The 20,832-nt window shown below is 44.2% G+C and overlaps 1 protein-coding gene across 1 annotated transcript in view; it reads right to left on the bottom strand.

The window, feature by feature from the left end:
* Window positions 1–20,832, bottom strand: part of EFCAB2 (EF-hand calcium binding domain 2) — a 123,070-nt gene that overhangs the window by 101,744 nt on the left and 494 nt on the right. The gene's annotated exons all lie outside the window — the stretch shown is intronic.

The raw sequence follows: 20,832 nt of genomic DNA, 5'->3' as shown, positions 1-20,832 counted from the left end.
CCGTGGCTTTGTTTCTCTGTCCTCTCCCGTTGCACGAAAAGACGAAGCAATCTGTCCGACCAGCCACAATTTTCCCTTTGTCTTTATGGGGCAAGAAGAACTTCAGAACTCTGTTTTCTTGATATTTAAAGTGGAAGTATTTCCCCCAAAGACTGAATAATATTTGAATGTAGAAGGTCAACTTCTACATTCACTTCATTAAACACTTGAGAACCACTGTGGGCCAGGCACTGTGTTGGGTGCCGGCATTAGAGAGATGGGTGAGGCACAACCACACCTGGAGGCTGAAACGAACCAGGAAGCAGAGTGGGAAGTGCTGAGAGAGGGCTGTGCACAGGAAGCCCTGAGGGACAGGGGGACTCGGTCTCCACCTGGGGACCGTGGGTGGGCCCCAAGGAGCCGATGCCTTGAGCTGAAGCGTCTAAAGGACTTTTGCCAAAATCCCAAGAATGATACATTTCCTTCAGGTAACAAATTACTACATATTTTCAACGCACTGTATCTGACATATCATTGGGAGCAGTTTATTGATTTTCATCTTGAGACTTTAAGAATCATTGCCATGTAATACTCTTTGTAATACTTTAAGCAATTAAAAAAAAAAAAGAATCATTGCCAGATGGGTGACTGCCATTGCTGAACTGATTATTTTGTCAAAAGGAGAGAGAGGACGTCACAACAGAAAAATCTATCAAGGTGTCTTACAAACAAATGATAAGGGATCACATCTGTATGACATTTTAGCCTTTGCAAAGCACTTTTGCATAGATCAGCGGTTCTCAACCTGTGGGTCGCGACCCCTTTGGGGGTCGAACGACCCTTTCACAGGAGACAGGCGTAAGGAAGCCCCAGGACAGAAGTTGCACCTAGAGAGCGCCAGCCCATCAGGAACAGGGGCCGGGGGCTCCGGCAAGATGAAGTCCAGGGAGGAAAGGACACTGATAGGTAGCCTACGTGATGTCTGACCATGGGGGAATCTTATTCAGGGCCTTTGCAATTCAGTTGGGGAGTGTGGGAAGAAAGAGTGATAATGATATGGGAAATGGAGCAAAGGAGAAATTAAGTAGCATAAGAAAGAGAATGCAATGATTATGTATAAATTGACTCAACAGTAAATAAGACTTATGTAGTAGTAGTAATAATAAGGCAAAAAATAAATATTGGCTTAACCAACATTGTTATATAACTGTGTTCGGGTAATTGAGGAAGTAGCATTGGGAAGGTAGGGTGACATAAGAGCATGATACCTTCATCTTCTAAAACAGGAAGTCAAATTGTAATGCGTCTGAGATTGATGGCAGTAAAACATTTAATTCTTAAGGAGCTGTGAATGGGAGGAGAAAATCATTTTCTGTATTATCCCTCACAGTTCCTGTGGGTCAGGATTTCAGGCAGGGCTGTGCTGGGCAGTTTTGAGTGAAGGTCTCTCAAGACGTTGCTATCAGATACAGGAAATGCAGCTGGATCTGGGGCTGGAGCAGCTGGGGCCTGGCCAGGCCTCTCTCTCTCTCTCTCTCTCTCTCTCTCTCTCTCTCTCCACGTAGTCTCCGGGATTCTCTGTGAGATCGCTACATCTGGGCTCATTGGACCTTTCTCACAGCATGGTGACCTCAAGGCAGTTGACATCAGGGTTCCAGAGGTGCGTGTCTCAAGAGAACATGATGTCCAATAGCGTCTTTGACAGTGAATTTTCTGTGTCAATTTGTATAAGTCATGGAATGTCCAGCCATTCAGTTAAACATGGTTTCTGCATGTGTCTGCGAGGGGGTTTCTGGAAGAGATTAGCATTTGAGTCAGTAAACTGAGTAAAGTAGATTGCCCCTCCCAATGTGTGTGTGTGTGTGTGGAGGGGGGACGGGGGGTGGGGCATCATCCAATTCATTGAGCGTCTGACTAGAGCAAAAAGGCAGAGGAAGGATGAATTTGCTCTCTGACCACTTGAACGGAGATTTTGTTTTCTCCTGCCCTCAGTGTACCTGGTTCTCAAGGCTTTAAACTACACTTGCACCATCAGCCTTCCGGAATCTCTAGTTTGCAGAGGGCACATGTGGGATGTCTCAGCTTCTATAATTGGATGAGCCAATACCTTATAATAAAGCTCTATCTCACCCGGCCGATGTGGCCCAGTGGTTGAGCATCAGCCTATGAACCAGGAGATCATGGTTTGATTCTTGGTCAGGGCACATGCCCGGGTTGCAGGCTCAATCCTCAGTAAGGGGCGTGCAGGAGGCAGCTGATCAATGATTCTCATTATTGATGTTACTATCTCTCCCTCTCTCTCCCTTTCTGAAATCAATACAAATACATATATTTTTTAAAATCTCTATATCTCTACAGAGAACCTTTTGGTCTGTTTCTCTGGAGAACCCTGGCTAGTACAGCATCCTTTCTGCATACTACTCTATCAGTCAGAGCAGTCACAGAGGCCACTCAGGTTTGAGGGGAGAAACACAGATACCACCATTCCATGGGAGGAATGTCAAGGTCTCATTAAAGAAGAGCACTGTGGGTCCTGGCCGGTTTAGCTCAGTGGATAGAGCATCGGCCTGCGAACTGAAGGGTCCCAGGTTCGATTCCAGTCAAGGGCACATGCCCAGGTTGCAGGCTCCATCCCCAGTGGGGGGCGTGCAGGAGGCAGCCGATCAATGATTCTCTCTCATCATTGATGTTTCTATCTCTCTCTCTCCCTCTCCCTTCCTCTCTGAAATCAATAAAAACATATTAAAAAAAAAAAAAAAGAAGAAGAAGAGCACTGTGGGATGGGAGAGATCACCGTGGCCATCTTTGGAAAATACAACCTGTCATAGGCAGTGAATGTTGGTGTGTGTGTGTGTGTGTGACAAGCCTTCGATGATTTAAACAATATGCATGTATTATTTTTATAAAAATACAAATCAAGTGTTGAGGATACTTGTATCATCCTTTAGCAAATGAGAGCAATGTTTGCAAAGAGGTGAAGAGGATGCTTGAGATGGGGCTAGGACGTGAACCAGAGCTCTTTACTGCCAACGGGATGATGAAGGAGAGTCGCTCTCGTTTATATTAATGACCATAGCCTATCTCAATCACAACAGCTAACAAATGGGCTGGCTCTCCAGCCTTAGCATTGATAGCCTTACCTCTTAGCCTGATGTCAGTATGAACTTTGAAAGCAAATGATCAAATCTCAGCTAAGCAAGATCAGAGCAAAGACACTCCGCTGCCTAACATGATGCCTTAGGCACCAGAGAGATGAATTTGGGTTTTCAGTTGGAAGACCCTGGAGTTGGAGTAACACTCGTTGTCCTTCAGGATGATTGTGCCTTGCACTTGGACTTTTCTTTTTTAAAAAAATATCTTTATAGATTTCAGAGAGGAAGGGAGAGGGAGAGAGAGAGAAACATCAATGATAAGAGAGAATCATTGATCGGCTGCCTCCTGCACACCCCCTAGTAGGGATTGAGCCGGCAACCCGGGCATGTGCCCTTCATCGGAATCGAACCCAGAACCCTTCAGTCCGCAGGCTAATGCTCTATCCACTGAGCCAAACCAGCCAGGGTGCACTGGACTTTTCAATGCCTACTTAACACACACGCAATTGCCAGACTAAAACACAAAACAAAAACAAAGTTATTTTAAATAAGGCTCTGTGTAGATTATTAATGCTACCCTTGCTCATTTTCTAAACATTGACCTGAACAAACCAATCAAATTTTCCAGGACAGGACATTGAACTTGGGCCTGTGATTGCTCAAGGCATGAGTTATCAGTCCCCAAATCTGTTCCCATTCAGGAAGTTGCATCACTGGGCCACTGACACTCCTGAGAAGCTACCCGACACCCAGACCACAACCCAGGACTAGGACCTTGCTCCTGCTCGGCCAAGTGTCTTGGCCAAGTTTGAACCTGGTCTATGAAGCGAGAATGCCAGTTGCAAATATACATATAGAAGCAGGAGGAAGAAGAGCTACGACCCCCAAATTATCTACTTAACATGTTTCATGGAAGTCAGTGCTGCTCACTTCACTGAAAATGATAATTATGGTTTTCTAATTGGCACGATCATGTATCTGGGAATCCGGATTTGAACTGTGCAGGGGTGAGTAAGATTTCAGTGACTACATATCGCAAAGAGTTGATTCTAAAAATTCTAAAAGCCGCTTTTACAGGAAACAAGGGCATAAAGGAAAATAGCCGGCAAGAGTGGAACGCCGTATCTCAGAAATTCCATTGCAAATATGAGGGCTTAGGCTAGTCTTCAAAAGAATACAAGTCATAAACGTTAGAAAGAGCCCTCACCGGTCTGGCTCAGTGGAGAGAGTGTCGGCCTGTGGACTGAAGGGTCCCCGGTTCGATTCTGGTCAAGGGAACATGCCCGGGTTGTGGGTTTGACCGGCGTGGGGCCTGCACGAGGCAGCCGATCAATGATCCTCTCTCATCATGGATGTTTCTCTCTCTCCCCCTCCCTTCCTCTCTGAAAATAAAAATATTAAAAAAACAAAAAAACAAAAAAAAAAAACGTTGGAAAGAGCACAAGCTTCTCCAGGCAGCACCAGGACACACTGACTTAGTGACAGGGCAGCTGTGACACGTGAAGCAGTTCTAACCAAAGGACATGGGGTAGGTCTTTCCACACGAAATAAATTCATTCCTCAGACCAAACAAGGGCTGCAGCACAGAGCCCAGCCTGGACACCGGAAAAGGAAGCACGGGATCCGAGGCCCATAGCAGAGCTCGGAGGTGCACCCAGAAGCAATTTGTTAGAACAGTGAGTCTGCACAAGGCTGTGGCAGGCATTAATATTGTATTACTATTCTCCCTTCCTGCCTTGGCCGGTTTGGCTCAGGGGATAGAGCCTTGGCCTTCAGACTGAGGGGTCCCGGGTTTGATTCCAGTCAAGGGCACATGCTGGGTTGTGGGCTGGAGGGCGTGCAGGAGGCAGCCAATCAATGATTCTCTCATCATTGATGTTTCTATCTCTCTCTCCCACTCCCTTCCTCTCTGAAATCAATAAAAATATTTTTAAAAATATTCTCCCTTCCTCTCTGAAATCCATATAAATTTATATTTTTAAAATCCTTTAGGGTGGGCCCTAATCCAATCTGACTGGTGTCCTAAGAAAAGGAAGTGTGGGCACTGGGAGAGACACCAGGTGTGTGTGCGCAGATACAACCCCGTGAGGACACAGTGAGAAGACAGCCGCTGGCAAGCCAAGGAGAGATGCTGCAGAAGAAACCAACCCTGCCGGCTCCTTGATCTTGGACTTCCAGCCTCCAGAACTGTGAGACGATAAATCGCTGTTGGGCCCGAACCGGTTTGGCTCAGTGGATAGAGCGTCAGCCTGCGGACTGAAAGGTCCCAGGTTCGATTCCGGTCAAGGGCATGTACCTTGGTTGCGGGCACATCCCCAGTGGGAGGTGTGCAAGAGGCAGCTGATTGATGTTTCTCTCTCATCGATGTTTCTAGCTGTCTATCCCTCTCCCTTCATCTCTGTGGAAAATCAATAAAATATATTTTAAAAATAAAAATAAAAGAATAAATCGCTGTTGGTTCAGCCGACTAGGACACTTTCACAACAGCATTTAGCTTCTAACCTGAAATTTCTTCTCGCGGGGCTGAAATTGAATTGTGCATCTGATGTGACTTTGTTGGCTGAACCACAGGGGATATGGAGAAAAGGGCACATTACCCGAGAAGCCTTCGGTGCAGGGCCAAGACTCCAGACTTGGGTTTTCATTGGAGAAACAACCACCCTCATCACCTGTGGGACCCCAAAGAAGCATCTCAGGCTCCTGCCTGCAGAGGCCGGAGGGAAGCAACACCCCCGTTTCTCTATGGTTCACATATTGATGTCAGTCCCAGCAGGGCCTTTCAAATGCATAGGTTGGTACAAATTTTTAATGAGGTTTATTAAAATAAAAGATGCAAATGAAGAATGCACTGCCTAGTGAATTTGTTTATTTTTCCCAGGCATGGAAAAGAGAGTTCTCTGGGCCACTGATGCCCTAATTAAAAAGAAAAACACATTGAGCCAGAATATAAATGACAGGCCTGAGGCCTTCGCTGGGATGCAGAAGGAGCTGGCTGGCTGGCAGGCTGGGCTCCTCCTTGGTGCCTTCTTTGGCTCCCAAAAAGCAATTTTTTAGGATAAAATTTTTAAAAAAAATTAAACAACCAACTATAATAAAGTGAAATGGTAAAATAACTTTCTAAATATGATCTCCAGAGGGGCCAGAATGGGGAAAATTGCAGCAGGAAAATGTGTCCATATAGATTTGAACTGGATCTTCTGAGGAGCTTTGAATAGCACTCTTAAGACCTCAGATTCATTCTGTAGGCATGATGAGGCGTCAGAAGTCCAGGAGGTAATAATATTGGTAGCTCAGGAAGTTAACCCTGAAAGCCAGGAAGAGGGGGCTGGGGAACAGGTTGAGTCCCAGAAGAGGGGAAAGCAATGAGGAGGTTTTATAGTCCAAGAGAGAGATCAATGGGCCCTGAATGAGGGCAATGGCCATGGAAATTGGGAAAGCTTATGGATTATTCCGGAGATACTCAAAGTTATAAGCAAAAGAAATAGGTGATTTATCAAAATATGTGGGACTAAGAGGAGAGAGCTTTCAAAGGTGAAATTAAGGTTCCCAGCTTAGATCCTGTATTTGTTTCCTGCTGCTGTGATAACAAGTTGTCACAAACCTAGTGTCTTTTTAAAAAATATTTTTTATTGATTTTGGAGAGGGAGAAAGAGATAGAAGCATCAATGATGAGAGAGAATTATTGATCGGCTGCCTCCTGTATGCCCCCACACTGGGGATCAAGTTCACAACCTAGTCATATGCCACGACTGGGAATTGAACTGTGACCTCCCGGTTCATAGGTCAACCCTCAACCATCGAGCCACGCCGGCCAGGCACAAACCTAGTGTCTTAACGCAACTTTATAATCTTCCATTTCTGGAGGTCAGAGGCCTGGCATGGGTCTCACTGGGCTAAATTCAAGGTGTTGCAGGGTTGCACTTCTTTCTGGGGCTCCGGGAAGAATCCATTTCCTTTCCTTTTCCAGCTTCTAGAGCATCGGTTCTCAACCTGTGGGTCGCGACCCCTTTGGCGGTCGAACGACCCTTTCACAGGGGTCGCCTAAGACCATCCTGCATATCAGATATTTACATGACGATTCATAACAGTAGCAACATTACAGTGATGAAGTAGCAACGAAAATAATTTTATGGTTGGGTCACAACATGAGGAACTGTATTAAAGGGCCAGAAGGTTGAGAACCACTGTTCTAGAGCAGTGATGGCGAACCTATGACACGCGTGTCAGAGGTGACACGCGAACTCATTTTTTTGGTTGATTTTTTTTGTTAAATGGCATTTAAATATATAAAATAAATATCAAAAATGTAAGTCTTTGTTTTACTATGGTTGCAAATATCAAAATATTTCTATATGTGACACGGCACCAGAGTTAAGTTAGGGTTTTTCAAAATGCTGACATGCCGAGCTCAAAAGGTTCGCCATCACTGGGCTAGAGGTTTGTGGCCACCTTCCTCCATGTTCAAGGCCAGTGATGGCAGACTGAGCCCTTCTCACTGTGCATCTCGGACCCTCTGGTTGTCACTTCTCCTTCTCTGGCCAGCCCAGGAAGGTTTCCCACTTTTTAAAGGCTCGTGTGATTAGACTGGGCCCACCTGGATAATCTGATATAATCTTCTCATCTCAAAGCCTGTAATCACATCTGTGAAGTTCCTTTTGCCGCCTAACAGAAGGTAACAATTCACAGGTTCCAGGAATTAGGGAGTGGACATGTTAGGGAGACATTATCCTGCCCATCAAACTAACCCATTAGTGGACTGTGAAATCGATTTAGTTGAACACTCTTGTTATTTTTCTTTGAAAGGGAACATAAATTAGTAGAGTAGAATGCATGTAGCAGGTATCAATGTTTCTTGAAACTTCAATTTTGTTTTTAGGTATTAGTGATATGAATTTTCTGAATTGTGATATAGAATGTATTTCTTACTGAAGGTCATAGGCGGAGTGTTTGAAAGCCACTGACAAAGACAAAGAGGATGATGAGAGGGGTTAAACAAACAGAACATAATGTTAGCAGCTAACATTTACTGGATGTTCGCCGTGAGTAGTGCCTGTTCTAAATGCTTAGCATTCATTAACGTATGTAATCGTTCTAAGTGCCCAATACAGTGGATACTGCCATTATCTCCGTGTTTTGAGTGAGGAAATGAAGAGACGTTGAGTGTCCTGCCAAAGGTCACACAGCCAAATAAAATACCAGGCAGTCCAGCTCCCAGCTCCCAAGACTGTACGTTGAACAGCACTCTGCAGTGTCTAGCAGCTCCCAGGGCCTGAGGAGGAACGCAATCTTGCTAACCTGCTACCCTGAGAACCTTGGCCCGTGCAGAGCATCCTATTTTAAATAGGAAACACTGCCCTAGCTGGTTTGGCTCAATGGATAGAGCGTCGGCTTGGGGACAGAAGGGTCCCAGGTTCAATTCCGGTCAAAGGCATATGCCCAGGTTGCTGGCTCCATCCCCAATAGGGGCGATGCCTGAGGCAAGCGATCAATGCTTCTCTCTCATCATTGATGTTTCTATCTTTCTCTCCCTCTCCCTTCCTCTCTGAAATCAATAAAAATGTTTTCATAAATAAAATAAAAAATAGGAAACACCAATAATTGCAGAGCAGAAAACAAAGATGTTATGTAACTCCCGGTATGGGTGTGTATGGGGAGAAGAAGGGGAAGAGTCTCCCCACCCAAAGTCTGCAGTGAGCTCCCCTGAACAGGCTGATAGCCTGAATTTCAGCCTAGGAGTTAGAGCATAAGTGTGACATACACCACTAAGGCTAATATGTATGAAATCAATATTATTTTCTTAGCGTCAAAAGATTTACCAATAGATAAGTGTTCTTAGAAGAGAGACATGCACTATGCCACATATTATAAATACAAATATGCAAACGATATTTTATCTCAATGAAAGCTATTCTGCTTATTATCGTAACAACTATTCTAACTTATCATCTTGGCAATCAAATAACAATTAAGTGACGATTCACCATTCCCTTTGCTGTGGAAATAGGGGGGAAAAAAGAAGTTGATTCTTTCCCTTGGAGAAAGGATAAGAAAGAAAAGATATAAAATGCTCATTTTTCTTCTTTGTCAACATTATCTCAAGGCTATTAACTTAACAAAAACACTTAAGAAATCTCATTTCCCTTCATGCATAAAATGAAGGTAACAAGAGCTACCCTGGAGTTGGGAGAATTTGATGAGGTGACGTACATGAAAAAGTGTTCTGTAAAGTATAGGATGCTAAGGTGTAAATTAACTATATTTGTAATTTTATTTATTTACCAAACTTGGATATAATACTTAATACAAGCCTGCATTGTTTTAAGTGCTTTGCAAGTATTGATTTATCTAATGCTCATGAAAACTCTATGAGTATCTCTTATTATACTCATTTTATAAATGAGAAACAGAGGCATAGAAAGGTTAGGAAACTTGCCTCCGTTCATACAGCTAGTAAGTAAAGGAAAAGGGATTCTGTCTCTAGCAGCCTGTTTGTCTGTGCTCTTGCCTACTCTGCCATGTTGCCTCTGTTCGGAATATTAGAACGAGAACTCTGCCTACATGTGTATGGAAGTCAAATGAGATCTCTGGCTTCAAATCCAACTACTGTCACCTCTCTCCTCCTTTCCATTTTGTCTACCATTGAAAGCCAGGGTCCGTGGGAGACTTTGCTCCTGGCAGTAACACTGTTTGACACTAGGCCTTGAAACTAGCCTATTCTTTATCCTCTCATTAGCCTCATGCTGTCAATGTTCCCTTCTCTTCATAATGCTTCCTAATATTTTATTTTTTTTATTTTTTTTAAATATATTTTATTGATTTTTTACAGAGAGGAAGGGAGAGAGACAGAGAGTTAGAAACATCGATGAGAGAGAAACATCCATCAGCTGCCTCCTGCACATCTCCCACTGGGGATGTGCCCGCAACCCAGGTACATGCCCTTGACCGGAATCGAACCTGAGACCTTTCGGTCCGCAGGCCGACGCTCTATCCACTGAGCCAAACCGGTTTCGGCAATAATGCTTCCTAATATTTTATTGTACAGTATCTTCTCATCTACTTTCTTACATTATAAAAAGGCTGGCATTTTTTTCTGTGGAAAATAAAGGAAGCAATGAGAAAACACGACCACCATTCAAACTACAGACAATGGACAAATGGGTGGTCTGTGATTCCTCTTTGAAGTGAGATGATTAATACTCTCAAGGATGCCCAGAAGGTTTTGTGACAGGTAGCACGAGTTCTCAGGATTCTAGGGCATGGACTCATCCATCTTCTGCTACACTGGCCTGTCCCCAGTAATCTTCCACCTCACAGTCAAGCGTAACTCTTTTCTGGGACTTGGGCGTTGTCAAAGGTATAAAGGAGCAAAATTTGGTAAAACATGGAAAAGAAATTGAGGAAGTTGTGCTGATTCTGGCAACAGAAAGTCAAGAAGAAATGGCTGTTAACATGAAGGAAAGGGAAAAGAGAAGAAAGGGTGAGAGTGAAGGAGATTCTGTGATAACATGAGATACTGTTGGTGGAAGTGTTAAGTAATGGAGAAAGCCCTAAACAAACACTATATTATTTGTCTTATTTTGATTTAACAAACATTAACTGAGCACATGAGTGCTAGCTTCTTGGGATATAAAGATAAATAAGACCTGTCTATCTAGTTAAAACACATTTTACACACAAAGGGTGGTTGAGATTGAATGTTGAGCATATTTTATATTTACAGACTATTAAATAAGTCCAAAAGTACAGCTTTATGTTTTACCCAGAGTGGACACTCTATGAATATCTATTGAATTGAAATATTGGAGTTGGCTAGGAGCTGGTTAACTGCTTATGCATTCATTCAACAAAATGTTTTATTGTGGTACAATATACTAGTACATAACATAAAATCGACCGTTTAACCATTTTTACGTATGTAGTTGTGGACAAAAGGGGCCACATGCTGACCTGACAGCTCAGGGAAGGCCTGCATGGCAGTCTTGCAAACTCAGAGACCTAAAGTCACCACAAAGGATGGTCTGAAATTAAACTTTAAAAGCAGTTATGGTGGGCAGTTACGTCCTAGGCCAGTATCTTCACTGACAAGGTCAACCTTTACCTTAACTGAGCCTATCTGTCTTTTTGCATCTATGATAACACACCCTTGAAATGTCTGGGTAACTTGTAACTTCCCTTTTTCTGGAGCCCCTGGGGCACAACCAAATGTGCCGGGCACCAGGACAGATACCACAAATTCCTTCATTATCATGTTAATTGATCCTGCACCCACCTAAGTATGTGTCCATCATTTTACTTTTTTTTTTATTCTTTATTGTTCAGATTATTACATTTGTTCCTCTTTTTCCCCCCCATAACTCCCCTCCTTCCAGCTCCCACCCCACCCTCCGTCCTCACTCCCCACCCACTGTCCTCATCCATAGGTGCACGATTTTTGTCCAGTCTCTTCCCGCATCTCCCACACCCCTTTTCGCCCCAAGAATAGTCAGTCCATTCCCTTTCTATGTCCCTGATTCATTATAATCACCAGTTCATTCTGTACATCAGGTTATTTATTCACTTGATTCTTAGATTCACTTGTTGATAGATGTGTATTTGTTGTTCATAATTTGTATCTTTACCTTTTTCTTCTTCTTCCTCTTCTTAAAGGATACCTTTCAGCATTTCATATAATACTGGTTTGGTGGTGATGAACTCCTTTAGCTTTTCCTTATCTGTGAAGCTCTTTATCTGACCTTCAATTCTGAATGATAGCTTTGCTGGATAAAGTAATCTTGGTTGTAGGTTCTTGGTATTCATCACTTTGAATATTTCTTGCCATTCCCTTCTGGCCTGCAAAGTTTCTGTTGAGAAATCCCAGGGGTTTCCCCTGCTTTGCTTTATCCCTCCTCCTTCATCTATCACCAATGAATTTCATGTAACCCACCTACGTCCCTCCTTTGATTGCAATGTATAAATACAAATGTAACCCCGCCATTCTCCGGAGCATTATCTCAATTCGTTGAGGTTCTGCTTCCAGTTTGGCTCAAATAAACTCACAAAAATTCTTTACAGGTTTCAATGGTTCTTACGTTAACACAGTTTAGTGGCATTAAGTATGTTCACATCATTGTGTAACCATCACCCCCATCCATCTCCAGAAGTTTTCCATGATCCCAAACAGGAACTCTGTGCCCATTAAACAGAATCTCCCCGTTCTCCCATTCAACAGATTTTTATATATTCCTTCCCTCAGCAACTATGTAATGAGCACCTATGATTCAGCTTAATTCTCCTCGTTGTGGGAGGCCTGGGTTACAGAACGAACGAACAAGGCAGATGCGCTCTCTCCTCCTCCGTGAGACACAGCCTGGGGAGGGAGGTCAGCAGACCAGTAACAACAAGCAGATGAAGAGCTAACGTGTGTGAATGCTCCCCGGACAGCGGGCAGTTCGCACAGACGATGTGCGTGGAGGTAGGTGTGTAGACCAACAGTAGTGTTCGGGAGGTGCCGTCTGCAGGACATAACTGGGTCAGACTATCAGGGTTACCTTGAGACCTGAAGCTTGCGTGGGGGTAGTCCAGAGTATCCCCAGCACAGGCAGGCCCTGGAAACGGAGGGGTCCCCCAGGGCCCACGAAGCACAGAGAAACCTGAGATAAGACCGAAGAGCAGTGGTTCTCAACCTTGGCTGCACATTAGAATCACCTGGGAATCCTTTTAAAATCCTGATTTCTGGGCCTCATCCTCCGGAAATTCTGTTCCTTTGTTATGGGGTGGGGCCACAACATTAATAACAAAGAAACAGAATTTCCGGAGGATGGGGCCCAGAAATCAGGATTTTAAAAAGATTCCCAGGTGATTCTAATGTGCAGCCAAGGTTGAGAACCACAGCTGAAGAGGCAGCAGAAGCCACCTCCAGGAGGCCCAGCGTGGGTCTCTATCCCCAGGGCAGTGGGGAGCCACTGAAGAGCTTTTAGTAGGACCTTCAAAAGATCAATCACTCCAGGTGCTAATGACAGACCCACTTCCCTGCGGCATTTTATTGTCATGTAGATGAAAAGAACAGCTTCGAAACACCTGTGATAGAAAAACCACTAGTACTTACGTTGTAAAATTTGTCTGTATTTATGTTTGAAGTTCCTGTTCTAGGAATTCACCTTGAAGTAAAAGCAACTCAAGGTCTGATGAAGGAAAAAACTGGAAACTAGTTCCATCTTGCAGCCCATCCAGCTTCTCCTAGGATGCGAAGAAATCATATCGCCTTTCAGGAGGATGTGACTCTAAAACAGCGGTTCTCAACCTGTGGGTCACGACCCCTTTGGGGGTCGAACGACCCTTTCACAGGGGTAGCCTAAGACCATCGGAAAACACATATATAATTACATATTGTTTTTGTGATGAATCACTATGCTTTCATTATGTTCAATTTGCAACAATGAAAATACATCCCGCATATCAGATATTTACATGACGATTGAGAACAGTAGCAACATTACAGTTATGAAGTAGCAATGAAAATAATTTTATGGTTAGGGGGTCACCACAACATGAGGAACTGTATTAAAGGGTCGCGGCATCAGGAAGGTTGAGAACCGCTGCTCTAAAACATACCTGGCCCCCCTTTTTCAACTCGTAGATTCATGTCTGTCCCGAGGGCAGGAAGCTGAACTCCCCCAGTTGCTTCTGGACAAATGTACATTAAAAATCTGTTTACAAAGTGCTTCGTGAGTTTGCCTGGGCAATATTATCCATCACAATTTGAGAGTGAATTTGTTTCCAACTCATTTGCGTGCTTATGCAATAAGGGCCGGCTGCAGAAGTCCGGTTTCTGGAGGGAAGACGTGGGTAGGTAAGCACCTCCAAGGTGACACCCCATTCTGCACCCCGGGGCCTTGCCGTTGTCAGCTGACCGTCCACCCCCGGATCGCCGAGCAATCCTGGTGACAGTGGAGGCAGAGCAAACTCATTGCCATTACCAAGAAGAGACCTGTTTCCCCTGCTGGGCAGCCAACGACCTTCTCTTCACATTTTAAAGCACCGCACTCTTTTCTAGGGCCTGATCCGTTTGTTGTGTTTTTACTTTTCATAAGAATAACAATGCTTCTGCCCTAGCTGGTTTGGCTCAGTGGATCGAGCGTCAGCCTGCGGACTAAAGGGTCCCAGGTTCGATTCCGACCAAGGGCACATGCCTGGGTTGCGGGTTCCATCCCCAGTGGGGGGCGTGCAGGAAGCGGCAGATCAATGGTTCTCTCTCATCATTGATGTTTCTATCTCTCTCTCCCTCTCCCTTCCTCTCTGGAATCAATAAAAAATATTTAAAAATAAATAAATAAATAAAAATAAAGATTTCCCACCTCCTTTAAAAAATGAGAAAGCCTCAGGGATGTAAAGTATAGTACAGAGAATATAGTCAAGAATATTGTAATAACCAGTATGGTGTCAGGTCGCTGTTAGGCGTATTGGGGGATCACTTTATAAGATACATAATGTCTAATCATAGGTTGTACATCTGAAAGTAATATAATAGTATATGTCAACTGTAATTGAAAAAATACAGTTCACAAACAAGGGGGAAAATTAAATGGGAAAACAGCAATCCTGAGCCCCATTTTTTAAAGAAAGGGAGAGAGAGAGAGAGGCATCGATGTGTGGAAAAAACCATCAATCAGTTGCCTCTGCACCCCGACCAGAGATCACAGGGATCGAACCCACAACCTGGGTATGTGCCCTGACCAGGAATTGCACTGGTGACCATTGGGTGCTGGGGATGATGCTCACTGGCCAGGGCTCACCGATGCATTCTCAGAGGCTGTTCCTCCTGCGTGGCATGGCCTTCCCTCCCTCAGCCCTGCTCACCTCAGAAAACCCAGCTCAGTGCCTCTTCCCCTAAGAAGCCTGTGGCTCTGTCTCCCATACTGAATACACGCCTCTGTCATAGCACGTATTACTCTAAGAGTAAAATAGTTGGTTCGCCTGTATCTTTCTCCTGCACTACATTCTGTAAAATCTTTCTGGAACAGCGCATGTCGGTTTTGACTTTGAACAGTGGTTCTCAACCTTCCTGATGCCGCGACCCTTTAATACAGTTCCTCATGTTGTGGTGACCCCCAACCATAACATTATTTTCGTTGCTACTTCATAACTGTAATTTTGCTACTGTTATGAATCTTCATGTAAATATCTGATATGCAGGATGTATTTTCATTGTTACAAATTGAACGTAATTAAAGCATAGTGATTCATCACAAAAACAATATGTAATTATATATGTGTTTTCCGATGGTCTTAGGTGACCCCTGTGAAAGGGTGGTTCGATCCCCAGAGGGGTCGCGACCCACAGGTTGAGAACCGCTGGCTTTGAAACTCTAATGACTCGAACTCACCGGTGCAGGAAAAAGAGCTTGGCAAGGCAGTCAGGCAACTGTGATTGGATCTCTTACCTTTACCACGTAGTAAGCCTGGCCAATTTCCTAACCCCTCTGATCCTCAGTTTCCGTATTTACTGTATAAACTGAGACAAATACTTCCTACCTATGAGCTTGCTATAAGATTAGAGATATTTGGTACAAAATGCCTAGCACAGTGGCTGGAGCATAGCGGGCACTCAATCACTGTCAGTTAATATCACAAAGAAATGAATCAGGACAAAAACACAGCGGACTTAAAAGACAGCCCATGGGAAATGTGCATGGACGGAGCCAAGCGGAAGCAGGAAACAGAAGGAGAAGCTACGTAGATACCGAGGATACACAGTGTTTAGGGCAGTGCTCGGCAAACTCATTAGTCAACAGAGCCATATATCAACAGTGCAACGATTGAAATTTCTTTTGAGAGCCAAATTTTTTAAACTTAAACTATATAGGTAGGTACACTGTTATTAACTTAATTAGGGTACTCCTAAGGCTTAGGAAGAGCCACACTCAAGGGGCCAAAGAGCCGCATGTGGCTCGCGAGCCGCAGTTTGCTGACCACAGGTCTAGGCGATTAGGACAGTGCAGGAGGCACTTCGTTGGACGTTACCCCCTACCCCGTGACAGCTTTTTAAAAATTAAGATATAATTAGCATATGACATATTAGTTTCAGGTGAACAACATCATGATTCGAGATTTGCATATATTGTGAAATGATCACCATAGTAATTTTTTTGTGTGATGAGAACCTTTGCGATCTACACTCTTCACAACTTTCAAATATACAACATAGTATAGCACTGTAGTGACCATGCTGTACATTATATCCCTAAGATTTATATTCCAGATAGCTTTTTTAAAAATATATTTTTGTTGATTTCAGAGAGGAAGGGAGAGGGAGAGAGAGACAGAAACATCAATGATGAGAGAGAATCATGGATCAGCTGCCTCCTGCACACCCCACATCGGGGATGGAGCCCGCAACCTGGGCATATGCCCTCACCGGGAATCGAACCGTGACCTCCTGGTTCATACGTTGATGCTCAAGCCCGGCCGGGCCCGGACAGCTTTTAATGAAGAACTTGTCAGAGGGCAGAAGTCTGCAAATGATTGGCAGCTCTGTATTTAGAATAATGAATATGATATCAGATCATCTTAGCTAATTACTGTTTACTTGCAAATGTCATACACTGGCTTCTGAAGTGCGTGTGTGAGGCTGTGTCGTGTTTTGCTTTTGCATGTGTGAATGTTTGTGGGTGGGAAGCATGTGCACAAACCTGCACCCTGGGAACCTTCCTGACAATGGCTCAGCAGATGGTCCAAATGGCGGGTTCCCCATGGAGTTTACTAGTGTCCCAGTAGCATCCTGGTTAGAGCTCATCTTTTTCTCCAAACTGCAAGCTCCTGGATGCCTGGGACTGTGCCATTCATGTCTGTTTTCCCTGCAGAGTATAGTGCCTGGTACATAGCAGGAGTAAAATACATATTTGTTAAGTAGCCCTGGCCGGTTTGGCTCAATGGAGAGAGCGTCAACCCACAGACTGAAGGGTGAGGGTTTGATGCCAGTCAAGGGCCTGTACCTCGTTTGTAGGCTTGATCCCCCACTTCGGTCAGGGCACATGCAGGAGGCAACCAATCAATGTGTCTCTCTCACATCAATATTCCTCTCTCTCTCTGTCTCTCCTTCTCCTTGCCACACTCTCTTACAATCAATGGAAAAATATCCTCAGGTGAGGAATAACAAAAATAAATAAACAATATATATCTAAGTATATATACATATTTGTTAAGTAGAGACATAGATGAATTGGGAGTTGACTGTATGTGTGTCTATAAAACTATAATATAAATATACATAAACACACATACTTTTACTCTAATTCTTGGGACCAGCTTTCCATTTAGTCTGGCTGTTGAGCCATATATGGATGAGGGTTCCTTCCTTGGCGTAAGTTGTACTTTCAAAACAGTCCGTAAAAGCACCGTCCCAGAGAACTTGGATGATAAAAACATTCTATTCTGCATTGTTCAGTATGAGACCAATGGCTAGGGAGCATTTGAAGTGTGGGTAGTGTGAGTGAGGAATTTAATCTTTAATTTAAATAGCTACATATGGCTTAGCGGCTACTGTATTGGACAGCACTGGTTATAATCTTTTTTAAAAATATATTTTTTTTCAGAGAGGAAGGGAGAGGGAGAGAGAGATAGAAACATCAATGATGAGAGAGACTCATTGATCGGCTGCCTCCTGCACGTCCCCTACTGGGGATCCAGCCTATAACCCAGGCATGTGCCCTTGACCGGAATAGAACCCGGGACCTTTCAATCCGCAGGCTGACACTCTATCCACGGAGCCAAACTGGCTAGGCTGCGCTGGTTATAATCTGTTATCATTATGTGCTTTTCTAGATCATAGTCAACTGGTAGATCCTGGATGACACTTTTCGATGGTGCTTATTTTTGAAGCTAGAAGACTTTCCTAATAGTTTAATACCACCTTCTAAATAAACTAAAAAATATATGTCAAGCATCTGGTACTTGGCAATATTGCTAGGAGTGATAGACAATATGAAGTCCCTACCTCTGTGTTCTATCGAATAAGGAAATGGGTTAGGAGACCTGGGACATTAGAGACATAGACTACAGCCTTGGGCATGGCTACTCTTAAGATGAGTATGAAATCACTTGTTACTTATTCTGCAGGTGTTATGCCAAGGAAGCTCTGGTAAATAAAACGCATTATCACAGCCTCTACTTGATTTTTGGAGAACTCTCTTAAATGAACAATTATTCAGTGCGCATCAGGGCTGTGATACCTTTCACACGTCTTTGGAGGATTTTTTTCATTACTGAGCATCTTGTCCCCCACACCCCGCAGGTCTCTCCGAGGACAAGACACTGCACGGGGGTGGGGGGGGGGGTGGGGGGGGGCTGGAAATGTCAAGCGCATCTCACTCCCTGCCCTCAAGGAACTTAGACTAGCTCCGAGGATGCCTGTGGGAAGAGAGAGCTTGTGGGGTCATAATCACGTTCATCTCATTCTTGTGCAGAAGGGACTACATATCTTCTCCATGAGAGCATTGAAAGCATAAGAAGCAAAAACAATGAGTAACATTGGCATTAGATGTACTTCCAAGTGGTGAAATGTCCACTGGCAGATTTCACCCGTTTCTAAGAAGAGCAAACAGTAAGGTGATGGCGCTGTGAATATTTTTTCTTTCAAATGTTGCCCTAAGAAAGCCCAGCGTAATGGAGGAGCCCTGGGGTGGGAACTCCCTGGGCTGTAAAATGAGCGGATTGAAGATCTCCACGCTTCCTCCGGCTCAGAAAGTCTGCAGAGCTCCTGGAGAGAAAGCCATGGAACTTTCTATTCTTCATGTTTATTATTACAACTGACTTCACCTGCCAAGAACCATTATAAATTGTTATGTCGATAAACTTTATTTTTTCATAGTTTAATTTTTTCCGGTTAAATGGAAACTGTTTTCATATCACTAATATTTACTAATATAAATATAGGTAGTATCTAAGAACACATAAACTTAAAGGACCATCATAATAACTATACTGAAGCTCTCATTCACTAATTACCCAGTTTGTGAACAGGTAAGCATCCTATAGCTCTCGCCACATTGTTGAACAAGGGCACAGAATTTGAAAAGTTTAAATTCTAGTTTGTGACTTGTTTATAAGTCACGTTATATCCAAAGGACATTACTAGTATACCCAGGACATGACATCCAAAGGCTAAAATGAGTTTTTTGACATTACGTGGAGGTTCCTATTTTGGATGCTATGCCGTCTACCTCCATTAACTTGAACTGAGAATTACCAGTACTGTACATAGTCCATTCATTTCAATTAGAATCAATCATTTCATAGTGTTAATATTTCATCTTTATTCATGACTACATGGCAACATATAAAAATGTATATATATATATATATGTGAATCAGTAAAGTCATATTAACCTACGGGAGAGTTTACATATGTATTTTTCCAAATTTCAAATTAATATTGGGGCAGCATTATTTGCCAGTTAAGCACCAGTGTACCCAGTATAACTGGCCTCCTTAGAGCTAGTGGAACACGGGGAGATTTTTCTGGGTTTTAAGCTGTTCACCTCTATCCCAAAGCTAAATTCTGGCACCCCTATCTAAAACCTCAACAACACAACACACCTCAGCAAAGAGAAAAATTAAACTTCAAAGACACCAAAAAAAAACAAAACCCCAAACCCCACACATTTCTAGAGTGAGTCTATTTTTCTTTTTACAAAATCACAGCGCTTTATTTTTCACGAGCTTTTATTAGAGTGTCAGCATGACCGGGTCAAGAATGTTCCTGCGGGAGAACGCAGAGAATCCAGTGCACGGTTCGCAGGGCCTCATCCTCGGGGTCAGCTCCCGGGGCCTCCACCCGGCGGCCAGGTCCTGAGCTGGGGCCGGGGGCGTCTTGGGGGGCAGGGGGTGCGTCTGCTCGGTAGGCAGAGAGGACCCCGAAAGGCAATTCTGAGCCCGATTTCTGGGCTGTTAGCACTGGGGGTGCCGCTGCCCCGATGCTGAGTGTGGTTGGGGACCCGGCCGGCCCCCCAGCCCGCAGCAGGGGGAGAGGAACAGACAAAAGCAGGCCCTGCCCTCGCCCTTCCCCAGCTAAAGTCCACTCTGCCCGCAGGACTTAAAGACACTAAACCAGTGGTTCTCAACCTTCCTGATGCCGCGACCCTTTAGTACAGATCCTCACGTTGTGGGGACCCCCAAATATAACATTATTTCCGTTGCTACTTCCTAACTTTAATGTTGCTACTGTTATGAATCGTCATGTAAATATCTGAAATGCAGGATGTATTTTCATTGTTACAAATTGAACATAATTAAAGCATAGCGATTAATCACAAAAACAATATGTAATTATATATGTGTTTTCCGATGGTCTTAGGTGACCCCTGTGAAAGGGTCGTTCGACCCCCAAAGGGGTCGCGACCCACAGGTTGAGAACCGCTGTCCTAAACCAAATGGTAAGCGTGTAACAACTGCCCATTTGCGTTGCACAAATCAAAACTGAAAAAAAAACAAAACACATTTTAATAAGGCATTTGAAACCAATAGCTGGACGGGGCGAAGCTAAGATGGCAGGCGGAGGATGAGAGCCGTGAAATTGACACGCTGCGGGCGGAAGGCGGTCGGGCAAAAGCGGGCTCCGGCCGGAAGGGCAGAGACGGTCCGAGCGTCGCCACCAGAGAACCAGCGGGGCCCACGCGAGCCGCGGGGGGTCGGCCTGGGCGAGAAGCGGTTGGCGCTTCCTCCCTCTGCTCAGGACCGACCGGACCCGCCGCGCTGGGGGCCGGGACCCGGTCCGGGCGCGGGGGCG

This window comes from Myotis lucifugus, unplaced genomic scaffold, assembly GCF_000147115.1.
Source record: "Myotis lucifugus unplaced genomic scaffold, Myoluc2.0 scaffold_586, whole genome shotgun sequence".
NCBI lineage: Eukaryota > Metazoa > Chordata > Mammalia > Chiroptera > Vespertilionidae > Myotis > Myotis lucifugus.
The sequence above is the reverse complement of the archived record's forward strand: the minus strand, read 5'-3'. Positions and strand labels throughout refer to the sequence as shown.